The sequence below is a fragment of the Scatophagus argus genome, chromosome 13, assembly GCF_020382885.2.
Source record: "Scatophagus argus isolate fScaArg1 chromosome 13, fScaArg1.pri, whole genome shotgun sequence".
NCBI lineage: Eukaryota > Metazoa > Chordata > Actinopteri > Scatophagidae > Scatophagus > Scatophagus argus.
Window position 1 is genome coordinate 6,641,440 of NC_058505.1, and position 17,506 is coordinate 6,658,945.

A 17,506-nucleotide genomic window follows, 5' to 3' on the forward strand; every position below is an offset into this window, starting at 1 on the left:
AGAGACTATTAACGATTAATAGCTTTTTATATTAATGCAATAATTTATGTTTTTGGCCACTTGAGGGTACAGTAAACAAGCTCTGAACGCTACGCTAACATATTGTGACAAAATCTCTGATAGCTGACAAATATATATATCATTGCACAGGATATGATGAAAAATATCGCTCGCCTCTTATGTTCAAGAATCTTGTGTTACAAGTCTTAGTACATTTTGACTGCTACTACGCAAATGTAATCTCGCAATAAGTGCAGAATCTGAAACTAAACCCATTACAAAATGGCCACTGGCGGAGACTCCTGAAGCAAACATCTATTAGGCTGAGAAGGAAGAGCAATGTGGCAATAATTGCATTTTGGCTCATTTTTGAAAACAACAACTTACTCTTCTCTTGCTCACTTTAAAATTTCCTTGACATAGGCAAAATATTGGCAAAGTTGCCATATTTCCACCCAAGTAGCACATTTTGGGATATTTTCCAACCCTGAGTATAAGTACTGCACTCCAGCTCTATCTATCTCATACATATGTAAAGGTACAATCCAGACACAAAGATAAAACGATGAGAAAGTTGATAAGAGGAGACAGAGCAACACTTCAACCTGTCATCTTAATCTCAGTATTTCTCAATAGTGGCTCCTCAGGCAGATCCTTGTCTACGAGCTACAAAAGGAATATCAAAGGTTGTGGTTGTCATACTGTCTGCACACATACATATAGATGTGTGTGTGTGTGTGTGTGTGCATATGTGTTGCCTCAGAAAGTTCCCTGCTTGTGCAGCTCTTACATCACAGGGTTTTTTTTTTTTTTTTTGTGTTGGCCAGCCCACCCCCTCGCTCGACTGCACAACTTGAGGGCACTCCAGAAGAAGAGAGCCACACTTTATCACTCGCCGCTCTCCCGCCCTCACTGGGGTCAAGATGACCTAATTAAAACATATGGATACTTCTTAATGAGTCTATAACAAGAGCTCAATATGGTATCACGGATATATCAGATGGCGTGCGGCCTATTTACACTCCTGCAGATGCACGGATCCAGATATTTAGTGATCCGGACTCAAGCGTCCCACATCACACAATATGCAAATTGGCTGCAACGTGTTACTTTGTGACGTGATTAATGTTTTGTCAGCAACCACAGTGCATGGCGTTTTAGCCTCATTAAAACTGGTTTCCAGTGCGTCTATTGATTTTAGATTCATTTGAGTTAGCTAAAAGGCACTACATGAAGAAGACCCTCAATAGAACAGCTGAACATTGAAAGCCATATTGCCCTTCAGTTGGTCTGAAATCATCAGGCTACGGTGAAATAAGCCCATCGATTGAACCCAAATGTAAAAGGAAAAAGAAAAAAGCTTATGGAAGAGCTCTTTATATCACATCATATTTCAAATCACATTTAAAACTGCAGCCCCCCCTCTAAGATTTTATTTTGTCTAATATGTGGCCTTTGAAGTCCTTTTATCAATTTGAACTGCACTTTATTGTTCTTTGGCTGTCAGGCCTATTCCCTTATGTTGAGATTTTTGTTAAGATTCTGTCTTTGAAAAGCAGACTTAAAAAAAAGAATTGGGTGTCCTCAATATTTAATTGCAACATCTTTGTTTCAGTTTCAGCAGGACTTTTGTCAGCTCATTGTATTCTCGTCATACTTCCTGTTTATCTCCATTGTGAACTGTCAAATGAAGGAAAACTGCCAAAATAAATGCAGTACATTACTATTAACAACATTTTTACCTTCAGGGAAAAAGACATGGATAATGTTATCAGATCAGATAGTGTATTTATATGATTAACTGAGCACAACAGCAAAAATTGTGTTCAGAGATCAGCTATGCTAAAATATAGCTGGCCTGATATTGTCACCATTACTGTGTACTGTTTCACCACTGATACAATATTTGATTTCAGCACCAAACCCCAAACCTCTTCAGAAATATAACAGGTTTTTAAGTTACAGAATGTTAACTACTGTCTAAACACAATCAGTTGTATAACAGATATGGGCAGAGGATGTTGCCATAATGTTATGTAAAGCCCTTTGCGTGTAAAAATGGGAAGTTGTCTTGCCTAAGTTGTCTTGTCTTGCCTTGTCTTTTACATACTTAAATGTAAATTTAGAATAACACCACTCCAAGGCTGTGACAATTTTATTGCATTCCATTTACAATGACAATAAAGATTCTGATTCTGATATAATAAAATAGTGTATGACTACCATTGTTTAAAATCTAAATCTGGCACTATCCAAAGAAACGTGAACAAGACAATGCACCTCACTGGTGATGAATATCAGTGCTACACACACGTATATTTCAATATTTAAAGATATGTCAATTCAACACTAAGACATCCAGTCCCTCCAAAATACAAACTTCTCAGGAACTATGGAGAACAGTTTATACATTCAAAACTGTCAGCTTTGCTCAGTTTAATGGGGTCAGAGTTGGGAGGTTGTGACAGTGACATGAAAATGTAAAATGAAAATGATTCCCGTATCAGACAAAGATATGCCAGGGTGTGACACTGTGAACACTGTGTTCACACGTTGTATTAAAACACAGCATAAGCAAGTTAAAAGGAGAACTTCTTTCATGCGGCTGCTCGTGTCAGTGCTCTAATGTACACTGAATGTGCAAAATAAGAGGGCATCATTTTATCTACAGTACATTTTCTCCAGGTTTCATAAAGACAAACAAAGACAGATGAGGTTTTTACCTGCTTTCCTTGTCGCAGAAGAAAAGAGTGAGAAGCCCTCATGCTTTGCAGTGAGGGCACACAGATTGCTTTAATGAGGATGAACGGTTCCTGCATCTGTAGATGAGGTCAATCTAATTTCACTCCCAAATGATCTCCTATTGTGAGTAAATTATTGCATTTCCTGAGGAGCCACCATCACCATGAAAGAGCAAGCTCTGGATCTAGCCTTGAAATGAAATTATATTCTTGTTATGGTAAGAGGAAAAACGGACTAATGGTGTATTGAAAGTGTCAAAAACAGACAAAAATGACATCAATTAAACCAATTCGCCTCTTAGTAGCATTTTAAAGATGCCTAAAAACCTTGATTGGACTCAAAGGCAAAGAAAATGGTCAATCAGAAGTGATTTCTCCACCATGAGATACTTGTGACAATGTCGAGCCCGTTTTTCTGAGGTCCATGTTAGATCTAACACCCAGTGAGGTCATATCTTAAATCAGTGCTCGGTGTTTCGGTGCACGTCCTGCTTTTTGTGGAACACAATGGTTACGTTGTTCCAAAGAGGATTATAAAACAATTCCTATTTCCAAGCCAGGAAGCCCAGTTGCATCATGGTTCCACAAAAAATGCCGTGTCATGCAATTCACAAGATAAGTTGTTCCTTGAGATTTGGAGAACAAAACTGTTTGTGACGTTAGAAGCTGACAACCAGTCAGTTCATAGACTACCAATCAATCTTTTATGCCTTCATTCTTTGTGCAAGGTTGGACATTTACTGACAAATGAGAAAACGTAGTTGATCCATCTTCTTTTTACTTATTACAGTCAATAAAATCTACAGCTTTTAGTCCCTGAGGATATTTCACATGGTCAGTCAGTCTTCATGCAACTTACCTCACAGGACATTGTACAGACAGTGAACCTGCACACAAAGCGTTAAAGGCCTCAGGGTGCTGTTGCTAATTTGTCTGTATGTCGCCAGCATCAAGGACACCACACGGGAGTCAGCTGTTAAAAGAAGGCCTGGAATCCAAATGACAATGGCAAAAAGCACTAATGGACAGGATAATGACAGAGGGAGAGTGAGCATTGCCTTGAGAAGCACAGCTGAGATTGCTTGCAGAAAGCTGTTGCCATGGCTGACAGTAAAAAAAAAAAAAATGGGAATGAAATGATTCATTTTGCCCTGTTGGCTTGAGATTACACTTGCCATGGGGAGAGAAAAAGAAGTGCTTGAGTTCACCTGGTTTGGCTTCTTGAATCGTGACAAGGGTGAAGGAGAGATGGATGGCGGACATGGGAGAGGGGTTTTATCAGCTCTGCACTGACAGCACAAAAGGACATGTTTCAGCGAACGCAAGGGCATGTTTGCAGTTAACACTGCGTCAGACGAGTCAGAGCCAGACTGGATCCAAGATGAAGAAAAGACCACATGTCAAGACCACAAAGCTGAGCAAATCTTGTCCTCCACAACTGATGAATGGTATTTCCACACATGAAAATAAATATAAAGTTATTTCTTAAGGGACAAGCAGAGATGGAGATCAGAGTTATCAGAGTTAAGTCAGTGATGATAGGACTGAAAACCATTACATATAATAATCTAATCTGCTGATGATTAGTTATAATGTTCACCATGTTCACCAGCTCAGTGTAGTGTGTTAGTATGAGAACATTAACTAATTAGCACTAAACAAAGTACAAATAGGGCTGAAGATGGCATTAAAAACGAAAAGTTAAGGAATCACGAATAAATACTAACAAACCCAAACATCACAGCCATCACAAGTGACTACAAAATGACAAAGAAAATAACACCTAAAATGTCCTGTTGAAATGTCTGGCTCGGTTGTTTCATCTGGTAACCAAGCACCATGAACACATCAGACTCAGATATGAAAGCCTGGGACATTTTTCTAAAACAGGAGCAGAGAGTCAGACGTCTTTTTTATTCAGATCTGACCTGCAGCAGTAACATGCACTGACCCAGATAAGCCCACATCACATTGTTCATTTAACAGCTCCATGCCAAGGCCTTTGGTCATCAGTCCTGTGCAGAAAATCTGAAATGACCATTGCCAAAGTCCACTGACTGTACGGCATTTTCACAGTGGTGAAAGAACTCTTCAGATCCAGTATTAAAGACAATTCCACTATAGTTGGATAAAAATGTATAATGTAAAAATATATAATATTTGGGGCAAGGTTCTGTTCTTTTGAACAAAAAATGTTTTGAATGTAAAAATGTGATTTGAAATGTGAGCATTTCTGAAGATTTTTTAATGACACATAGATGCAGATATTATCACTTTTAGAAAAACTCTTCGTTTGAAGCAATGTTGTGAAGGTCAGCATCTAAAAGAGAAGCGACAGACTGACAAACACACACACAAAGAACTTTAAAAATGTTACTGCAAAATGGCCTGTTTTGGTGCAGCAGTTTGCATTCTTTTCCTTGCGTGTCTCAGGGCACAGCGAAGAAAATAACAATAATGATAATGTAACATTCTGACATTTTACTTTGCGTGTTTCCTGTTTTATTGCATTACTTACATTTTTTGTGTCATTACAGTTCATGTCCTTGTGTATCTTGGTCCTTTGATCTCACTCACCTGTTCTCCCCGCCCACTCACCTGCCCCTGCAGTTTCCCACTGGTCCAACCCTCAAATATACCACCGTTTGTGCCCTGCCAGACTGTCACATGTGCTTCGCTTTCCAGCCTTCCTCCTTGTGTCTCCTCTCCTGGTTTGTACTTTGCTTTGAATTTTGGTTTTTGAGTCTTTGCTCGTTACCTGCCTGTATTGTCGCCTTTGTTGTGCTGCCCATCTGTGTATGACCCTGTCTTGTAAAGGTCTGTATGAGAGCCACAGTAACCATTGAAAATCTTGACATGTATTTTGGGGAAAGAAACACATAAATCTGCTTTCCTGGTATTGTTTGGATTGTCACATACTGTGAGCTCCCTGGGAGTTTGGAGCCCCATGACAAACACTAGATAAATTTTAGGGTCAGTGGAGTCCCACGGCCCTCTGCGGTTGTACGGAGAAACAGAGGTGCTCTCAGCTAAATGCTAATGTTGGGACGCTAACATGTTAATGTTAAGCAGGCTTAATATTAATCTTGTTTACCCTATTGGTTTAGCATCTTAGCATGCTAACATTTGTGAATTAGCACTAAACTCAGAGTAGCCTACAATTGAGGCTGAGAATGGCGTCAGATTTAAGATTTAATTTTTTTTGTCATAACCAAAAGTACAGGGCAAACTGAAATTTTGACGGTGGCGCTCAATGAAAAGTGAGGAAAACACAGAAATGATTAGCCTACAATTCATGCTTGCAAAAGAAATAAAGCAAAATCTCATCTTGGTTGATTTGAACTTAAACCCTCAGACGCATGCAACTCTTGAAAATGTCTACATTTTTATTTTGTTTTAGTGGGCCATGAGCCAAAATGTTTGGGAACCACTGATATTCACATGATAAGGTATTCAGTTATTTAAAACTGATCACATGTATATGTTGGGAATTAGAGTCTCGATTCATTAAAATGAGTAGACCTACCTTATTCATATTTGATTTAACCTATTCACAGATACAGGCAAGATATCGTTACTGCAAACATCCTTTCTCACAATATTAAGTAGGAAACATTACTTAGATTCTTGTTTTGTTTTTTTTCCAAACTCCACAGTTTTGATATTTGGTTTCACAAACACCACGATGGAGCAAGCAAAGCTCTAAACATTCACTTTTGCCATTCCCCTGACATTCAACTACACGACCATCCATTTATTCGCCGTAACCTCTCATGTTTACCCACAAACAACAGCTGAATCATTTATTCTCCACCACTGCCTTTTAACACTACCTGGAAGGCTCCAGCCTTCATATTTTCTCCTTTTAGATGAATAGCGATTCACTTAAAGCACCGAGGGAGAAATCAAAGCCATATTCAACTTGACAGCCGCTCGCTATCTATTGTGTTCACATCCATTATGAAACGTGCAAAATCCTCCAAGGTAACCAGTTACCGTCAAAAATCATCATTTGCGTCTCACTGTTTCGCACTGCTTCAAATGATGATTTTAAACCAGCCTCAAAGAAAAGCACACTCGGGGGGGAAAAAAAAGGAAGTGCTGTTCTTTTGTTGATGTTCCAGTCATCTCTCAGGTATTTTCTACAGTGCAGATAATGGAAATGTACAGCATATGGCAAAGAAAAATAATCTTCTGATGTACTATGGAGGCTATCTTTCGGGCAGCAGTTTCTCGTTCGTAAAACCATGACGGGTTTCACTTTTAATCTGAGGAGAAATGTGCCAACATCTATTGAGCATCATTAAAAGGGCCACGTGACCTCATTTATAGCAATTTTCCAAGTGCTTGCTCACGGGGGAATGTTGGGTCTCTGTATATTAAAGACTACAGTCTAAACATGCTCTATTAGGACAGAGTCATGCGATAACTTCTGTTATGATTTGACGCTGCATAAATAAAACTGAACTGAACTGAAAATTGTCCTCATGTAGCTTTAGAGGGTTTTTCGTAAACAGCCATTAAAGAAAGACGAGCAGTCCTGCAAGACCTTGGTTGAACCAACCCCAGAAACAGCCAAGCCTGGGAATGTGGTTTGACACACTGTGCTGACACAACGTTCAATCTTGGCTGCAGCTATGCGACCTCTCTTATTTTCCTTAGTGGCAGAGCTTTATTTAGTGCCGCAGCTCTCACACAGCATTGTCTGTGAGAGCTGAGAGCTTTTCTTGTCCTTAAAATCATTGTTGTTCAAAACTGTAGCAAAGATCATCTGTGACATCTTTTAAGCTCAGGTTCAAGACCATGCTGGGCCCCTTATTTATAAAACTACAAGGTCATCTTGAGTGATTAAAACTTTTCTTTGCTAAAAGTAAGGAATAAAACAATCAGAGCTTGTCGGAAATTATCTGGTGTCACACTACACAAAAGCACACGCACTTTAAAAAAAATGTTCAAAAGTAAAATATTAACTAGAATGGCAACAGGGAAATACAGGAGCAGTATGACCATGTTTATGTGCCATCTCAGAGAGCATCATTTCACTCCCATCTGCACCACAACAAAAGGAAAATGCCCCCCATGTTGCCTGGAAAATAAATGAAATCCTCACTTTTTCTGCCATTGCCCACCAGCAGCCGGCAACACCCTGAGCTGTGGGGAACTGAAAACTTTGGATGAAAACAGCTTCTTTGTTCCTTTTTTCTTTTAGCCATTTTGGTGAGTATCAGCCCTGTTTTGATGGATTTTCTGGATTGTAATTATTTCTTTGTTTGTTGCACATTTCTTTGTAAAAGCAACTTTGAGTTTTAATTGTGATATGTCATACTGGGTGGGACATTTTGTGTGTTCACAGTAGTAAAATAACACAATCAAGTATATTTTAAAAAACAAAACAGGATGCATCTAAAAATATTTTTGAGTGTTTTGTTCTGCTGTACATTATTGTACCGATGCATAAATGAAGTGGAGGTCAAGCGTTGTACTAATATAATTGGAAATACACAACATCTCCAGAGAGATGCCAGGAAACAAAATATATTAAATACATTGAAAGCCATTTTGTTTTTGTTTGTAGAGATGAACTGCTATTGTCATTTACATCACTTCTGTAAAAAAAAAAGGGTTAAAGTTTACTGTCTTGTGTGCAAAACTGCAGAAAAGGTTAGACTAATACATAGAGATTAATATTTATTACACGTACACAGTTTCTATGTAGTATGGAATTTAGAGCAGCAGTGATTAGCCAACCTCCCTGTTTTTTTTTGATCATCAGAAAATTAATCTGCGACTAGTGTGATAATTGCTTAATGGTTTAAGCCCTTTTTCAAAGCTGCTCCAGCTTCTCAAATATGAAGATTTGTCACCTCGCCTCCTCTTAACATAACAGTATACTTATGATCTTTGAATTTTGAACAGACAAAACCAGACATCAGCATCAACTCTGAACATTTGTCACTGTTTACCAGATTATAACACAGCTGGACACAGCTCCGACACACAGTACTGTATGTATGAGGATATGTTTTGTTTTTCAGTTCAACAAAAACTCAGTTTAGACTTGTGAGACATCCACTATTTAAAAAACAATAAAATAGCATGACCTCTGAACAGATCATTTCTGGTGAGTTTATGTACTTATCTAAGAGAATAGATAGCGCTCCCATGCTTCCACTCTGTTTTTAACTCCAGCATCTAGAGTTTAACGTTCTTGGACGCGCTCATCTTTGTAAACGTTTTGCAGTGCTTCCAAACTTGTTTTGGAACGAGACACTTCAAGCTCACTCAACATAATTAGCTCCTCTGCATTTCCTGTGCGATACCACTTGCACCACAGAGGCGCAGCGAGATGCCGTGCGGCCGACCTGACAGCTCGGTATGCGCAAGTGTTGCAGACTCCTGCCAGCGCATGCGAGGGTCAAAGGTGACCCAGCCATTTTCGCAGATGTTGTTTTTCTTTTCTGTAAGCAACTGGGTATCTACTGATCCTGCTGAGGGTCCAGGATATCGAGCTAAATGCGTTAAACATTCTGCTTCTGCTCGCAGACTAAATGAGCTTGCATGAGCAACATTGTTCAATGGCTGTGAGAGAGCTTCTCCTTCATTATTCAGCCAAGCAGGCGTGAAGCTGATTGAAATGATCTCCTGCGCCTTGAAGATCAATAGGTGTCACTCAGTCACTCATTATTTAATTCAGTAATTTTCACTTTTTTTTTTTTTTTGGTCCTGTTTCATTCAAAAGTATGTTTTTCAAATGCTGCAGTAAGATCTGTTATATCCTAAGTGATTAAACCTTTAACATTAATCGAACACAAAAATGATGTTGCTCAGCTTTTGGATCTTATTCTGCGTAATCTGCTGAGTGAAACAGGCTTTTCTGCCACTAAAACACTGCCCATGTCTGTCCTTCATCCTCTTTCTTGGCTGCTGAATCTCTTATTCAGGCATTTATCACCTCCAGATTTGATTAATGCAACAGCACCCTCTATGGCACATCCTCCAAAGTCCTGCAGTGCATCCAAAAGCCTGCAGTCTAACTCTTCTCTCTCTCGCTTTACTTCATTACTCACTCCCTTCAAAATGCCTGTCGGATTAGTATGCAACGAAGGATACAGATCAATACACTTCTCTTTGCTCAAGGAGCCGTTCATCGTGTGGCTCCTTCCCATCTCTGTGGCCCTTGTAACTATTTTATGCTTTCCCTTACAGCTAATGTCCTGAACCTCACTCTGAGGTCTGAAAACCTCCAGGTACCACCACAACATCCGCCTTCAGTCGAACTATTAACAATAATGTCTTCAGTGAAGCGGGGAACATTTCGCTTTCCCAGACGATGTCTGATTTGTCTGGCCATTTCAATGTCAAGTTACATAAAAATGACAGATTGGATAGAATGGATTTGTGGTGCTTTTCTGATTGTTTTCCTACTCATACTGGCTGTAGACCTATTTGTTGGATGTTCTGAAAATGAAACATCAAAGTCAACTGAATAATTTTGATAGACAGATAGATAGATCAGTGATCAGTGATTAGTTTTGTAGGTATTTGGTCATAAACAGGATCAAAAAAGTTATTACAGTTTAACCTGAGGGGAATACAAATGTGTGTGGCAAAATGTCATGGCAATAGCTGTTCTGACATTTTACTCAGTATGGTGAATATTAACCTCATGGTGGTGCTACAGGAAAAGTCAGAGCATCACCAAAGTAGGATTCATGAAAGTCATGGAAAAACATCCCATATTTGGTGTGACATTTCAGACCGATGTGAGGCCACCTTCAGAGCCACACCACACCCATGTGCAAAATACCCAAATTAACAGAAAAACTGTACTTTTATCAATATAACCCTAAATATAATCAAAAAGAAAATAATTACTTCCCTTCAGTACAGCGCCAATGAACACTCTGTTTACGTCAGATATGAATCATTTGTTATAAAGTCAAATATCAGACCCATCAGAATGATATCAGAGAGAAGCAGCTTGTTGCACGTCAGAGCAGTCAGAAGCCGTTTACTTTCCAACTCCTCCAGCCATAGCTGCACATAATGGACAGTCAGGCCTCTCAGAGCCAGCTAGCCCATTAGCCCGGGCTAATGCATCCAGGACTCCCCGCCACGCACTGCACATCACTCGAGACCGGATCTGGTTTCACACAGAAGCCGCCTCATCTCTTATTTTCAGGCAGCAGCTCCTAAACAATGACCCCTGAAAAACACTTCCAAGAAAAGAAAATGTTTGTTTTCTCTCTCATACCAGTCAATAAGTACATACATCCCCACAAGTATGTGTATTTAGTAGCTGAGGTTGTAAGGTAAAGGAGAGGAAATGAGGGATCTGAAAAAATAATAGACATTTTTGAGGTTTTACAGGCAGATATACCGGGACTGGTTACACGTGTGGGTACAATAACAAATCACAAAATGCAGAATATTGCACATGCACATTAACACATATCAGATTCCTGTTTCTCCTCAAAATGTAAAGGGGATATTGGTTCAGTCAGAGGGTGAAATTGTTTCTGACCATGCCTGTGATCTTGGGTTTCACAGCCCCGCTTTGCTAAATGGACCGGGTGCATTAGGGGCCAGAGAGGAGCGTGCTGCAGAGTGCTCTTAAAAGGCGACGGGAGAAAAACAACTCGAGACAGCCTCCCTGTTTTTTTAAGCCCCGCTGCCCTGCTGAAGAGGGACAGTGACATGCTCCAACCGAGTATGGAAGTGCTGCATATCAGGTTGCAGTAGTCAAATCAAAACAATCATCCTGATGGAGAGAGGGCAGAATGTACATGGAGGATATGGTGACTGACATGAGGGCCCTCGTGTGATGGAGGGCGAACATTTTCCATTTCCTCTGCTTTGTTACAACTGGACAACAACAACAACCAAAGACAAATAGCAGACAAGTAGCTGCACAGGAAACAAGGGGTTCAGGGGTAATTTACCTTCTTCTTTCTGAATCACTGGGCAAATGTCTCTCATCTTGTTTCAACAAACAAGGAGTTATATATTTTTGATGTTGTCCTGCATTTTCAAGCTTTTGTTGAAACAAAAACTTAAAAAGTAGGTACATTTTCAAAGATATGTAGGGGTCCTAACTTATGGAGCTCTTCACTTCCTATTTGGTAAAACTGCATCTTCTTTGAACAGTAATGTTAATGACAATATTCTACATATTTTTTTACAACAGACCCACCTTGAAAAGACCAAAACCAGCTACGTGTTAGTGCATCTCTGTGGTGTTTGAGACATAAACTTACAAAAGCAGGAGTAAATCCTGCTTTTATTGGGGCCTTTTCTCTGCCACAGATTAATATACGTTTGGTTCTCCGGCGTGATCTGCTGGCAGCAGGAAGGTGTCTCTGGGACAGACTCAAAATAAACCACAGTGGCCAAGTTCATTATAATGAAGGAACATGCCAGCCAGTGTAACAGCGAGCTCTTTAGCTGGACAGACAACAGCTGATGATGGGATCGGTTCATTGTTGGCTGGACCAGCACCAGATTTCAATCAATAAACTTCAAGCGGTAGATTTTAAAAAGTACTTTGTGTTTTATTATTTTGGTTTTCTTTTATGTCATAAGCTACATGTGATATATTTTTGATACTAGATGCTGTTACCAAGGTCAAGCGGTTCAGTGCTTTAGCTGTTGCAATGAAGTTAGTTTTAGGCGGGAGACCTTAGAGACATTCGCTCCACAGTGAATCACCGTCAAGGCTAACTGTCTCATTCACATATTGATGTGTTTTAAAAAACAGTATCATATTGAACAGAAACAACAAACATGTTAACTCACTAATGTTAGCATCCACAGGTGTCAATCTAGAATGTCAACATGGGGAAATTTTCTCTTTCTCTCTGTACCCTTTTGGCTCTCTTGCTGCTTTTCTTATTTGACTAGCTTGCTAATAGCTTTAGCAACACGTCCACCAAAGTTGTCATGGTGACAGTCATGAGCAGCGAGGACAAAGACGCGGTACACGTAGGTGGCCAAGTATGACGGTAGACAGGCAGACATGCAGGCCAAATGAAATGAATGGATGGGCTCATTATAAGCCTGTAACAGCCACAGATAGTGGACTTTGTCTTGTGTTTTGTTAGAGCATCTAATTTATTGATTGCTGTTAGGATGTTAAGAGATTTCAACAAACTTAACAGAAAATGAAATACATTACCAACCTGACCTTTAAAGTAACACCCTTACGCACATCATTTCTTTAAATGCAGACCTTGAAGTTGAAGTTGCTGTGATTGTCTTCACTCTCTGTCAAGCTAATCTTATCTACATATATAACGAGTTAAGGGGGTTTGCTTTTTTATCGTAACTTTTTTTTTTTTTTTTTTTTTTTTTTTTGCTTCGTTGAGTTTGTTCTCAGACGACGTCCAAATTCCAGCCATAATCTTCGACCCCAAAAGCTGAAAACAGTAACACATCATGCAGAGGATCTGTTCCCGAACACTTCAGTTTGTGTCTCACTCAGAAAACTCACATTCTCTCCCACTTCCACCGCATGAAGGGTGACTCATCCCGCTGAGGCAAATATGCCAATAGTGTTCACTACCAGCAGGGTGTGTAAATTCCACACCTGTCCCATCATCCTCCCTCTCCTCCCCTCCCCTCCCCCTTTGTGCCGTCTCTCTTTTCACACATGCTCTCTCCTCGCTCACCCACACCTCGCACTGAACAGCTTGAGGAGCAGAAAGCAGAGCTAAGAACATGCAACAGAAACCAGAGGAACCAGCAGAGAGTCGAGGCCTCTCTCTGTCTTGTCATCCCGCTCTCTTCCTTACCAGCAGGTAAGTTCAGATTCACAGGGTTTACTTTCAAGTTTTGTTGTTGTTGTTTGGTTTTTTTTTCATGAATGCTGGCATCAAAGCTCTTCGGTCAACAGAAGAGGAACGGAGGATGGAATAGCATGTGCTGGAATTACACTGTCATGTGTAAAAGTGTGTCTTTTCACATCTGGGGATATTTTTGCTGAATATGGCGCTGCTGAACGGCTTGTGCGACTTTCCCTCTGTTCCCCCATCTTTCTGTCTCTCTCTATCCTCTGATTACACACACTTTTCTCACTTTTTCCACCATCTCTGAAATGTTTTGCCTGCTAGAGAGCATTAGCCCGAGCAGAACGAGCCCTGAGACTTTGAATAAAGCCATGCACGGAGGTGATAGTGGAGGCTTTGTTACCCTGCTGGTTTAATCCCAAAGATGGATCATTGCGCTTCATCTCCACAGGAAACAAGAAGGTGGCGGGATGACAAAGGCTGCAGCTGCCTTTTCTTCTCCTGAAGCAGAGTGAAAAATGACATAATGGCTGTTGAGCTCAGGTAACTTCACTTGGACACTGATACCCTTGAAACTAATCCAACTGTTGGGTTGTGTTTACAAGATTTGTGCCGCTGCAAGTGTGAAATCCAAGTCCATCCAAGTGGGGAGCAACAGAAATGAGATAATGAGACATAATTCTTTCATTAAAGCAATGCATAAGTGTGTTTATTGTCACACATAATCCTTTTCTTGCTTACTAACTTTCAACCAGGGCAATTTACGAGAGGGAATAATTTAAATATGGTCACATGAACCTTGAAGTCAAATCTTGACATTTCAGTGACCAAATGGGAGTAAACTGTAGAATATCAAGACAGAGCTGATGCCTGTGTGTGCGGCAAGTTTGCTCGAAAGGCTCCAGATTGAGGCGGCGTGAACGTGAGACCGAGTTGTTTTCCACCGAGCGCTGATGTCATGACACCGCTGTTTGGGCGGACTAACAGTTTATTCTGAAAACTGAGCCCGTGTCCTGAGGCTCAGACAAACTATCTGAGTACAAACGACGAAGGCAGAGACTCTTCACAGCCGGGGAGGGAGGGATATACCCACTGTGTTGAGAGAGAAAGACGATATCAAAGTTTATAAAACGCCTAGAGAACATGCAATTTACATACAGTTTAATAAACCCTGGCCTGAGGTCTGCATCTGGGCCTGCTTACATTGGAGCAGTAGGGGAAAGAAATTTAACACATTTACTGAAGTACTGCGAGAGGTACTTTACTTGAATGAGTGAGTGTTTCCATTTTCTGCCCTTTTGCATCTAAACTCCAAGAAAAATATTAAACTTTCTACATTTCAGCCACATTAATATGAATGTTATGGTCAGTGGTTACTTACAAAAGCTGCAGATCATGTGTTCTATGCATCAGGTATAATAATCCATTAATATCCTCCATATTAATATAACACAGGCAGGTGTCGTCCTGCTGCATCAGGAGTATGTTTCATAGTTTTAATTGTATTTTGTATTGTATTTTTAAGTATTTTTCTGATCTGATCTTAAGTGACCTAATTTCCGTCGCCTCTGGGTTTGAGGAGTGATGCGAGTTTACTTTTTTAACATGCATATAATGAAAAGAGCTGCAGTCATTGCATTTGAAAGCCGTAAACTGTGGTGCTGATCTTTTATCCAGCCACTCGTCTTACGGCTCCACACAATTTATATTCACATCAGCGGTCGGTGTAATATATTAGATTAAATCACTTTGTTTTTATGAGCAAGTTTCCTCTGTTTTTTGCTATTTTTAAAGACCTTTTTGCCCACCGTGGACCTGGAATTTCATTTGAATAAGTTGGGGCATGAAAGCAGCAGATGTTATTACTTTCGCAGACCCCGAACACGATTGCAACATCACTTAAACCCGCGACCTCCATTAAAAATCTGCATAACTTTACGAGTTGTGTGAAGATTCTTTCTCTTTCAGAATGAGGTATACGCAAAGCTCAGATTTTCCCGCCGTGAATGCCGCTCTGGGATGACGTTTCTGAAGATGCAGAACTTAGCTCATTAGTGAGCATTGAACCAAACAGGAATTGTTCACAGTGGCTAAGTTCAGTGTCTGACATGAAAGAATGAGCTCCCGCATACCTGACAGCCCTCGGCCGGGAGGGAAGAAGGATGCACAGGAAAGCCCAGACCACCTGTACTGTAACACAAGGAGGAATGCTGTAAAAGCCTCTGCATGTCCAGACACACTGTACAGTAGTGAGCTTCTACTGATTTCTGGGGGTTTTATGAAGATGAAGAAGACAAAGAAGAAGAAAAAAGGACGAAGGGTGACCGAAGGTTCAGTCAGTGAAGCAAAGCAGTCATTTTCAGCACTTCATATTTCTGTTTCTGTAAGAGATTATTACATGAAGCTGAAGGATTTAGCGGATAAAGATGATTTAAGTCAATAAAAGCAAAATCAATGCATAAGCTTACTTTGCCTCACACAGTTTAAAATAGGGCCATGAATTCTGTGCTCTCGATCATTTTAGGCTCATGTGATAATTAGATTTTTTTTTTCCTTTTCGAGTTGTTTACTCCTGTGCCTACTGAACTGGATTCAGTGTGTCTTTGCAGAACTGGCTCAGTCCAGCAGGAACAAGAGTGACACCTAATCTGACACCAACAGGGCTAAAATAATCAGAAGGAGCCCATCATAAATGACCACAAACATGTTCATCACAGCACTCGGCACTTTTGTCAGGAGTGATGAATTTGCAATTCTGTTGCAGAGAAAGTCTCTGTGTGTGTGTGTGTGTGTGCGTGCGTGTGTGCGTGCACATGTCCTAATTTGCCTTCCTGTGTGGGTGAATGTGGCTGTCTCTGCAGGTAGTCTTTATCAACAGCAGCTGATTTGTGCTGAGTAACACTTTATGTTGCCTCTCTTCATTCTTCACACCATAATAAGCTGTCAGTGTGTCCACAAGCTTCCTCACTAAATTGGGATTCGCCGGCTCAACACCTCTGCAGTCATTATATTCCTGAATGGACAGGCGCTGCATTAGCATAAGTAAAACTGATCATCGTAAGACATGTTATGGATTTTGGATGTCCTCGGTTGTAGGGCTGCTGGGAGAACAATTACTTTTCACCTTGGACTCATTTATTTTAAAAAGTATGCACACCTCTGCAAAAATTGGTATAGTCTTACTCCAAAATATATATACTGTATATACTGGCTATATATTTGGCTGTATATATATACAGTCAAATCGCTATAAATTCCATATTGATTTTTTATGTGGTGCCTAATTCATGTTGGACTGTGCTGTATAAAAGAAATTTATTTTTTCTGTCTCTTTCTGGTTTGAATGTGTGAGAAACTGAGCCTTCATAAGGATGAAAATACTGAACTTCATGTGACAAAATCCTTCAAATATCCACAGTTATTTCAAAACCAGCTTTTCTGCGTTGTTTTGCATGATTTCCTTTAGCTGGATTAGCTTTGGTTTCCACCTTGTGTTTACATCTCAATCTGTCCTGTGTTTATTTCTGAATTTAAATCTTTTTTCTGTTACATGCTGCATTTCTTCTTTTATGTTTATTTGCAGTATTAAATTGTGTTCGTGTATAAAATGCGATACAGAAAATACTTGCATTGTCTTTATTCCTGTGGGTTTTTTGAGGTTCATTTATAAGAACATTGTGGTCACCGGTAAGAAGAAGAAAAAAAAACGCTTGTCATGGTGAAATAATATCATCCAGTCACAGCAGAAAATGTTCAAATGATTCAAAAGGAACTTGTTTTCTGACCCACAGCTTAACTGATGATAAAACTAACAGATCTTTGTGACCACATAAGGTCTATTAAGACATTTGTTTGCATTGCACTTCTTCCACTGCTTGGCATCACAACTTTTAGACAAATTTTAGTCTCTTCAATGTAATACACTTTGCAAAAGGTTCACTGCAGATTTGCATTGACTTGCATTATATTTTGCAGGTATTA